Raw genomic sequence first — 10,869 nt, 5'->3', positions numbered from 1 at the left:
ATTATTTTCTGTTTTATTAAACTCATTAAACAGTAATACAGTGTATTTGTTTCTATTAAAAAGCATGTTATTGGACTCTTTGGGAAAAAAGCTACTTAAAATTAGTTCGAAAACTCTCACTTCTTTCTAGCAATGTGTAATAATATAGTAATTGCCTAGTAGAAGTTCTTGACAATTGGAGTGACTTTAAAATATATTTAAGCATAATATTACGCAAACACAAACAAGTTCTTTTACAGTATTTGAAGGTAGTTTCAGATAGTTTTTTCTTGTGAACACCCTCCTTTATATGACTAAGATTGCTTGCAATCTCTGCCATTATTCTTGGTGTAAAAATAAACTTCAATAGCGTGCCTGTGTGAATTCTAACAACTCCTGAATTAGTGAAGCCCCAAATAATGAAGCTCTATAATGTGTAAGGGAACTGGAAAGGCTAAAATCTCAAATTATGAGTCAAGGGAATAGCTCCAAGCAGTGTGTGTCTCTGCCAGGGTTACACCAGCAGTGTTCCCCACGCTTCATGGAGGTTGAACTCCAGCTTTTGGTACTAAATTGTCTCAATCTTGGCTACAGTGGTAGTTCCACTTTCTCACGCATTCACCCTCAACTAGAATGACTAGGGACAATTGATTTTTTTTCAATGTAGAAAAAGAAGGAATAAAGATTGCTACTCTGCAGCATTAAAAAAATAAAATCCCAGATGAATCAAGGGCTTATATAAAAAAGGCAAAATGCTAAGAATTTTAGATGCAAACATAGAGATTATCTTTATGACCTTGGAAGAATTTCTTCATCAAATCACAAAAGAAAAGATTAGAGAATTTGACTTTGTTGTGAACTCTCTCTTGCTCTTACTAACAAGAATTTTTAGAGAAAGCAATATGACTGATAAGCTCCATTTTTTTTGAAATTTTGGTGTGAGCTTTAGAAATACAGAATCATATATCTGGCTCCAAATAAATGTTTGTTTTTTTTCTGTAATTCTTGGTTTTAATGGTTGTCATACCCTTATTTTTCTCATTTATAATTTTTTTTACATCCTGAATTTTCTCAAGTATTGTTTTCCATTTGTACTGTAGTATCTCTGTAAGTTATACCAAAGTTAATGGAGTAGGAAATAAATAAAAGTTGAAAACCATTAGATTCAGTTTATGCTCCCAACAAATAAGTATTTATAACTCCAGCCTTCAAAAAAATCATAAAAAATGTATAATAAACAATAATTTATGGAGATTTTATGGCAGTCATGAATGCAAATAATAGGTACTGGTAAATCTCCAATTACTCAGTTCTGCAATATCTGAACATTTTACAATCTCAGACACAGAAAGCCAAATGTACCAGGAAGAGATAATATTTCCTAGTTACCTACGGATTCAATTTCTCAAATTATCTTATTAATTTCTATCAGATTGTGTCTTAAATTGCATGTGCTAAATTGGCAGAATGACATACTCAGACTTTACCTAAGCTTTCTGGAAGCCATCTCAGAATACAAAGGAGGATAAGGGCCCAGCTTTTGTTCTTCACAATTCAATTTTGTGATACGATGCAGGAGTTACAAAGCTTTCACCAACAATTACTGACTACTTTCATTGTCGCCCCAATGCGGGGGTTCTGAAAGACTGTTTGAAATTCATTCAAGGAACAGAGGAGCACGCACGGTGCAGCCTTCTGTACTGAACAAAGAAATAGGAGAAAAACATTCACTTCTATTAAAGGTGCAAGCAATAAAGCACCAACACAAACAAAACAGCCACAAACAGAGAGCCTGAAGGAAACCATGGAAGGAAGCTCAAAATCAGGTTCTTTAGAGGTGAATGGTATAAAGAAAATGCAATGTTATTTGCAACAGAATTTTTCTAAAAGAAAGACAAGCCGGAATAGGCTATTAGCCAGATCCTTCTTCACAAGCTGAGTGCCAGACAGTGGTTTAATTTATAAGGGCTCCAATAGTACTGTGTAAACACTGAGCAGAAGCGTTCCCCCGAATGTGCTGCCACTGTCACATTCAGGCCTACCCACACCATCCACAATCGGTAAATTCCTAAAACCTAATTTATTAAAAAACCATGAGTGCCTCATATTTTTTCCCCTTAAAAATGGATGAGATGGATTATGAATGAAGGTATATGAGAAATATTCCAAAGATTGCTTAATAATCACTTATTACAGTTAATGCCATTTTAATCCATGCCCACATCATTATAGACTTACTCCTTACCCTCAGAGGCCGACGTATTTTATATCAATATCACTCTCCTACCAAAGCATGAAATGATTTACTTCTCTAAGTTTAAAGAAGTGAGATGTCTAATTAGGGAATATATTTAAGATTTATGAGGATGCCTGACAGATAATGTAAGAGCTTCTTAAATTCAATGCATTATCATAAGTTGTTCAATTGATCATATTAGCATAAATGTCAAAGTAAGATTCTGAACACCTGAAAGTAATATTACTTTGGGAGGGAAGAGTATAATCAGTAAATAGTGCTCCTGTGATAATCATTATGGTGGCTCACAAATTTCAGGCTGTCTCTCTCAACACACGGTGGGGTTGTATTTCCCTGTGCGCTTGGCATTGGGTGTAGCAAGTAATTTCTCTGAGTAGAGAAAGTGAAAGCTCTAAGAGGCAGTGTCCCCTGCACCACATCCACTTTCCCTTTGGCTTGGTGATTGACAATATTTAAAATGGCAGCACTGAGGCATCTGGGACCCCTGAGGGTTTATCAAAGACAGACTTGCTACCTGCAATAGAAATATAGCGTAAGCCCCTCCTACAAAGGCATGTCTGTGGTTCCCTGTCTTTGGACACTAAGAATTGGAGGCAAAGAAAGAAATGTAGACTTGGAGAAATCTAGAGCCAGCTTGCTCCCTGCAGGTTCAAGATCAACCATCCCAAATAGAAGGGAAACAAAGGAAGAAGAAGAAAGAAAGAAAGAAATATAGTGTAAGCAAGAAATAAGTAAATGTGTGCTTTAAGCCAATGCAGTTTTGGAGTTTACCACTGTGTCACACAACCCAGCCTATTCTGTTACAATACCAACAATACCATATACAAGAGTATACAAGAATAGATCCTTGGACATCATCATCAAGAATAAAATACAGATGGTTTCTGGCCTTGATTCTGTTTTACAAAGAAAAATATTACCAGTAGTTGCTAGGAGAAAGATATCCCAAATTGTGTCAATTTATTTGAATTTAACAAAGATGTAACTGGTGAAGCAGGGAGCTAGATGGTGCATAAAGTAATACACAATAGCTGGAAGAGTGGCAGCCATATCGGGCAGCCTACTGAGCATTCATTTGCATTTATTAATATTAAATGAATAGGAAAAATATTAGGAGGTTATTTTTTAAAGTAATTTATTTCCATTCCATTTGGACTCTGATATTTATCCTCCTGACCAGAAATGGGCCAGGGCAGCAACCTGGGAGTCTATTTATTTATTTATTTATTTATTTATTTTTAAAATTCAAATTCTATTATAGATACCACTGACTTTATTGAAAGTTTATTATTATTTTAACTTTATGAAGGAAGGAATCTTATTGCTCTTTTTTAAAGCTATGTCCGCATTATCTAGAATACTGCCCAGAGTAGGTCCAAAATATTTTTTAATGAATGAATGAATCTATATTTTTGCTAGAAATTTTCATCTACTGTCAGGTCAATGTTAGTTAACAGTCTGATGTGGCTCTTTCCAAACCCAAATACCATTTTAAACTGCAAAACAGAAGTGTCAGATCTAAGACAAATGAATAATATAATTCATTCTATTCTTCTTAGCCTTCTGGAGGATAATATTTAGTTAATTCTATTACCACATACCAAGTAGTCATTAGTAACTGCAGTGTTTCCTTAGCTTTTTTTATACCATGGTGAAAATAATATTTGTAGGATGCAAGTCAGTAAAAAAAAAAAAAAAGGCTTGCTGGGCCACTCTTAGGGCTGAGGGACTAAAACGCTGTCAAGAACTGCCATGTTTCTCTTAGAGAATCCTTTATTTCTAACAGAAGTTGCTGTTTAAATGCTGATAATGAAAGAATGTTTATATGACAAGGGAGAGAGACTTTTTTTAAAACTAAAAACTTGCTGCGGTCCATGGGAGAGAACATAAAAAGCAATGTGCTGGTTTTACACACACATACACACACACACACACACACACACACACCCCAAGGCTATGACACCTACAGAAAATGATAACAATTTGGCACATCCTGTAGCCACACTGTTTGCAAAGCTCTGCTCTGTAGCTTCAGGAGCAAACCACCTGGGGTGGAAAGAGGGGGCTGAAAGCCAGAGTACTCAGAATTATATGAGTCACAGTTAACTCAGGACCTCCAAGGTCAGGCACTTTGCATACCTTGAACTAATTTAATCTACTTCACAACCATATGGGATGGGTGTTATTCTATTGTTTCACTTAAGGAACCTGAGGCTTAGAAACATTTAATGTTATATCCAGGTCCATGTAAATAGTGAAGCCAGGTTGTTTGTTTGTTTGTTTCTTATTTCTTTAATCCTCATCTGAGGATATTTTTCCATTGATTTTTAGAAAGAATGGAAGAGAGAGAGAAATATCGATGTGAGAGAAACACATGGATTGGTTGCCTCCTGCATGAGCCCTGACCAGGGCAAGGGCCAGGGAGGAGCCTGCCATCAAGGTACATGCCCTTGACAGGAATCGAACCTCGGACCCTTTGTCCACAGGCCGACGTTCTGTCCACTGAGCCAAACCGACTAGGGCAGAGCCCCGTTTTGAAAGTAGAACTGAGCCCAAAGCCCTTGATGTTTTCTCTGAAAACAGGAAGACATAAAGGGTTTATATGTATACTAGAGGCCCGATGCATGAAATTCGTGCAGGGGGCTCAGCCCTCACAGTGCTGGCCGGCCCTCGCAGCCCCACCTTCATCCAGAAAGTTGTCCGGACAGTCATTCTGCAGTTTGGTCTAATTAGCGTATTAGCTCTTTATTATATAGGATAACCATCTTCAAATATTAAGGGATCCTCTGTGGTAGAGAGAGTGAAATTTCTGATGCTCCAAGAGGTCAATCTAGTACCTATGAGTGGAATCGTGAAGGAAGACGGACTTTACTTCCAAATATGGAAGAAATGATTATCTTACGAAGGTGGAATTTCCTACCCCAGATTGTAATTAGCAAGTGATTACATCTTAGGGGAATTTTAGAGGAGATTTCTGCTTGGCTGATCTCTGCTTTAATCCCAACGACAAGTTTCACGATGTGATAGTATGTAAACAGCATTAGAAGATTGAGTTAGAAATACAGTTTCTCTTGCACACATTTTTTTGAGGAGGGATTTGTATTTTAGACTAACTGCATGTGGATAATGAGCCCATTTCCAAGAGAGAAGGTCCAATCGTCCTCCAAAGAGTTTACAAGTGCCTTTCTTAGAAGACTGCCCTATTTTTCTGGAGCTTCCAGGACCTGGTCAGTAAACATTCATTCTGAAAAATCCAAATACAGTCTCAAACCTTCACCATCAGCAGGATTGGAATAGAACAAAGAGGATTTTTTTACTTTCCTTAATCCTTCCCGAAGAAGTGAATGGGCATCAATTAAGAAATCTCAGAATCCATCGATTGTCCTACTTTGGAGAACAGTTTCAGTAATTTTTAATGTAATCTGATTGGTGTATGGGTGTGTGTCAGAGAAAGCACTGTTTTTATGTTCAGATTTCCTCCTGTGTCTTACTGCTTTTTAAGGGGGAAATAATATCCTTTCATTTTCCTACCACCTCTTTCATAAGTACCCTTCCATTTTCTGCTCGAGAATAGCAACTATTCAAATGAATCAAAGGTTGCCCAGGAAGAATATTTTCATCCTTGGGAGAGCTCACGTGGATTAAGATAAAGCATTTCCCATTGACCAGAGAAATTGTAGAGCTAGGCAGTATTCCCGCTGCAATACACCTTTATTGTTCTCTCTGCCTTTGCCCCTTTTCTCTCTTTCTCCTCTTCCTTAGGCAAGGGCAGCTGATGCCCCATTGAACTTGCAGCTTTGTGAGGAGTCTGAGATGATTCTGGAACTGCAGCTGTTAGCTATTTGATTCTTCCTTCTGCAAACTGAAAGTGCTTAAGAGCCAAACCTAAACCATCACAGGGAACGAAATTCTAGATATAGATGCGAACTTTTAATCATGCCCTAAGATCCCCCTTTTCCTTGGATAGAGCCATCGTTCATTGTAAGAAAGGGAGAACGACTGAAAGCACAGAGACAGTCTAGTGCAGCGGTTCTCAACCTGTGGTCGCGACCCCTTTGGGGGTCAAACGACCCTCTCACAGGGGTCGCCTAAGACCATCGGAAAACACATATATAATTACATATTGTTTTTGTGATTAATTACTATGCTTTAATTATGCTCAATTTGTAACAATGAAATTTGGGGTCACCACAACATGAAGAACTGTATTAAAAGGTCGCGGCATTAGGAAGGTTGAGAACCACTGGTCTAGTGGATCTTTATTCCAGATAATTGTGTCCTTAATAGCATTAATTACTTGTTAAATGAAGGTGAGCATACAAATATCAAGACAATTTGCAGAAAGATGTCTACCTAGATAAAACATCTGTATAATTTATCTTCTGTTCTATCTTTCCTACAATTAAAAAAAGATCCAGGCACATAGTAGGTGATCAATAAATGCTTGTTGAGTAAAAAATGATATAGTAGGACTGGGAGATAATGGTGGTACAGATCATTGTAATTTCACAATCTTTGATATCCATATTTTGAGACAACTGCTTGATCAATGAAACTATCTTAAAACTGAAGTCCTTTCAGTTCAGTAGATTCATTGGTAAGGATCCAAGACAGACTCAACACATATCTGATTTTACTTGATAATAACAGGGCTAGTGATAATTTCTTCTTTGATAAGCCCAGAAAATAATGTTTAGCAGTATATATTTCAAGATTCAAACTGCTGGACTCCAACTCCATCACTTACCAGCTTGATCACACTGAACAAGTTTCTCATCTGGGTTCCCTCATCTATAATAGGTTCCCTCGCCTATCAAATGGGGATAACTCATAGGACTATTAGGAGATTTCAAAGGGATAAATCTTGCAAAGTACTCAGCATAGTGCTTGACACACTGTAAGTATTAAATAAATATTAACCATTATTATTGTCATTAATATACTTTCTATAAAATAAAAGGAAATAGAGATATGGGGAAGTGTAACACTAATAAATAAAAGGGCAATTTGGCTACCTTTTCTATCTCTGCACTTATTTTTTTTGAGATTTTTAGATAGCTGTACATGCTTCAATACTTATAGCAAAATAAAGTACTAATATTACCACTCTATAGAGATACACATGAAATGCTTTGTAAAATATGATAAATCTAAGGCTATTACATTTTTCCCTTCCTCAAAGTTAAGTTTTGTGTTTTAAACATACACTCTTTAGAAAATGCAGTCACTATCTTTTATTCAGTACTAGAATCTCTGTTATTATGAAGTCTGGAGACATATTGCCATTGAAGCTTGTAAATGGATTGACAGGTGCTTCTAAGAAGCATGGGCAGAGATCAGAATATTATCCTAGAATGTATAAAAGAACACTACGTAAATAGAGTGGGAGATCTCTTTGTATAGAACTGACAGCTCACTACCTTAACATGAACAATCCTCCCCACACTAAAGTTATTCAAGTTCAAGATAATCCCTGTTGAATTAGTCGATTCCCATGATGTGGGCCAAAGAGCAAGGTTACAAATCCTCACTGAGAGAGCGATGTCATTTTTTATTAGTTTTCAGACTCTTTCAGTTAGATTTCCACTGGGGTGTGTTTTTTAAAATAACATTTAAATTTAACTTCTTGTTCACCTTTCTTGCTACTTGTTTTGGTCTAGCATGATTTTTATGCCTTCAGGTACATATGAATTATTTATGCAGCCACATGATTTCCTTTCTACATCTCCATGCTGTGTTTTAAGTGAAAAGTTATGAAGAAATATTAAATAAAGAACAAAACCAAGGAAAATGCAATATAGTTATGTGTGTGTACTGATAATGCCAACCGTTAAGTATTACCGGACTCAGCTGAAAAAAAGAAAACAAATATGAGATATTCTGTGACTTTCTTCACAAGGTGCTTATTTCATATCACCCTCAGGCAAGATTACTCCCTAGAAGACATCATTCTGTAATATAACCTTTGCTCACCTCTACTCTCCTTGGCTCCCTGATCCCAATACCAGGTAATTTCACTAAAGCATAATCCATTTTGTTAGCAGTATGGGGAACAGGACTAAATGAATGTTGGATCATCTATTATGCCAGTGGATAAATTGCAAAGTGCCATTTCTCCAAATCAAATGCATTTGCAAATCAAACCCCGCAGTAGCTGCAGAAAAGTAGACATTGCTAGGCTCATATTTTAAGTCATAAATCTTTAGAGTGCCTTTTAAATCCACAGATACAATTATATATCTCTCTCCATGCTGTTCCAGAAGATAAAAGAAATTGCATACTTGCACTATTCTATTGTAACAATTCATATCCTTAACAGACCTTTCTCAAAGACCCATCTCCCCTTAATCTTCTCCAAAAGCCATAAAACATGCTTTTTTTGGATAGAGAGACAGTTTTAGTCTGAAATCCCCAACTTTGCATTTTCATCTTCAAAATCTCCTCTCTGTAGGGAGTCAGCCCCTTCCTTGGATCCAAGTAAAGGAAAAACGGAAATGGTATTTCAAGTCTAACTTGATCTTCTATGTCTTTATATCACCCAACACCTGTTTCTTTCTTCTATCCTCACAGGCAGCCATAGGACTTTTGTGTTAAAAATTATACCTCATCCCTCACAGAGTGAGAGATCAGAAAAAATGCCGATCAAGGCTGTTGTGAAAGGAACCATCTGCTGACTTTCAACTGGTTCTAAGATGGTGCAAAGTTATACATTTTAGTGGCTTGAATCACTGGGCATTAAGTCAACTGTAACAAATAATGAGTGGTTATTTTCTCTAAGACCTAAACCTACTCCTATATATTTAGTGGGATATTTTTTTTCTTTTTCCCTTTGGCAATGAAAGAAAGCATTCTCATGTAAAAATGACCCCTAAAACAACTGCAGTAATGTGGTTAGAGTGGGGTATTTGGAGTCTGAAAGTCAAGAATGGTCTTGCTGTGCAATCTTTAACAATCCTCTTATTCTCTTGAATAAGAGTTGATTTATCTTTGAGTTGATTTATCTTTCTGTAATAAATCACTTTTTTTCCCACTACAGTAAGAATAGGAATAAATCTTTGAGACCTCTTAGCATAGTGTGTATATTTTTTGTATGAAAATGTTAAAGGCGCCGAGACCGGTTTGGCTCAGTGGATAGAGCGTCGGCCTGCAGACTGAAAGGTCCCAGGTTCGATTCTGGTCAAGGGCATGTACCTGGGTTGCGGGCACATCCCCAGTGGGATCTTTAACAATCCTCTTATTCTCTTGAATAAGAGTTGATAGATCTTTGAGTTGATTTATCTTTCTGTAATACACCACTTTTTTCCCATTACAGTAAGAATAGGAATAAATCTTTGAGACCTCTTAGCATAGTGTGTATATTTTTTGTATGAAAATGTTAAACGCTTTTTTTTTAAGGACCACATTTACTTACTTTCAGTTATCAGATATGTTGTCCTTGTGTATCTACAATTTCAGTTACGGACATCATTCCATATTACTTTATTTTTGCCACCCATATAAAAAAATCAGATCCTGAATAGCCACTATTGGTCTTTATGTTTTTCTTAAATGTAAACCTTTTATGATACGCAATTTATTTTAACTTCTTTTCTAGATGGTTCATGTCGGAAAGTATACTTTTTAACTCTCCTCCGGGGATGAGAAAATGAACAAGAGTTGATAACTCTTTCTGCGTACAGATTGTCAAACCTCCAATTGATCCACTGTGCTTTCATGTTAAAGAAAGAATTCAAACATCAGCTCTAAAACAAGATCGCTTCAGCTCCAGGGCTGAGGAGGCCAGCCAGCTGCTGGGCAGTTTTGATAAACCTTCCTTCTGTGGATGATCAGTCATCCACCCACTCTGGGACAGCAACCTGGGGTGATAACCAGCGGGGATTGATGGAACTCTGCAGGTCCCACAGGGCAGTCTGGCTAAAGCATAGCAGTCACTCTCACAGAAGCACTATCACAAGCCCCACAGGCCTGTGGCTCCACACTGACCCAGTGGACCGAGGGAAGGCATTTTTTCCCCTTCAGAGACAGACAAGGGAGGAAAACTATAAGTTCAGTGTGTGTTGATCTCACAGCTACATCCCGAAACATATATTTTTAATACTATGAGGGGAATGAGTTACTCCGGGCAAATAGTATTTTGGCTTTTGACAACAGAGGCTCTGTGGTTAGATCCCATAGACAGAGTCAGAAACATTGATGAGAGAGAAACATCGATCAGCTGCCTCCTGCACACCCCCTACTGGGGATGTGCCCACAACCAACGACCTATGAACCAGGAGGTCACAGTTTGATTCCCCATCCGCAGGCCGACGCTCTATCCATTGAGCCAAACCAGTTGCAGGGGTCCTCAAACTTTTTAAACAGGGGGCCAGTTCACTGTCCCTCAGACCGTTGGAGGGCCGGACTATAGTTTAAAAAAAAACTATGAACAAATTCCTATGCACACTGCACATATCTTATTTTGAAGTAAAAACAAAACAAAACGGGAACAAATACAATATTTATATTTGCATGTGGCCCGAGGACCGTAGTTTGAGGACCCCTGGTAGGGCAATAAAAATACATTTTTAAAAAATCCTCTGAAAAAGTTCAGTTTAAACCTGTCTAGTTAAGGACCACTGTCATTCACAGAGACA

The 10,869-nt window shown here is 37.4% G+C and overlaps 1 non-coding gene across 1 annotated transcript; it reads left to right on the top strand.

Annotated features, from left to right (window-relative positions):
* The first annotated feature begins 2,774 nt into the window (after nucleotides 1-2,774).
* Nucleotides 2,775-2,908, top strand: LOC111826623. The gene has a single exon (XR_002829978.1). It is a non-coding gene; the product is annotated as a small nucleolar RNA SNORA38 (small nucleolar RNA).
* The last annotated feature ends 7,961 nt before the right edge of the window (nucleotides 2,909-10,869 follow it).

The sequence above is a fragment of the Myotis lucifugus genome, unplaced genomic scaffold (genome assembly GCF_000147115.1).
Source record: "Myotis lucifugus unplaced genomic scaffold, Myoluc2.0 scaffold_1, whole genome shotgun sequence".
NCBI lineage: Eukaryota > Metazoa > Chordata > Mammalia > Chiroptera > Vespertilionidae > Myotis > Myotis lucifugus.
Note: the sequence above shows the minus strand (reverse complement) of the source record. Positions and strands in the feature narration are given on the sequence as shown.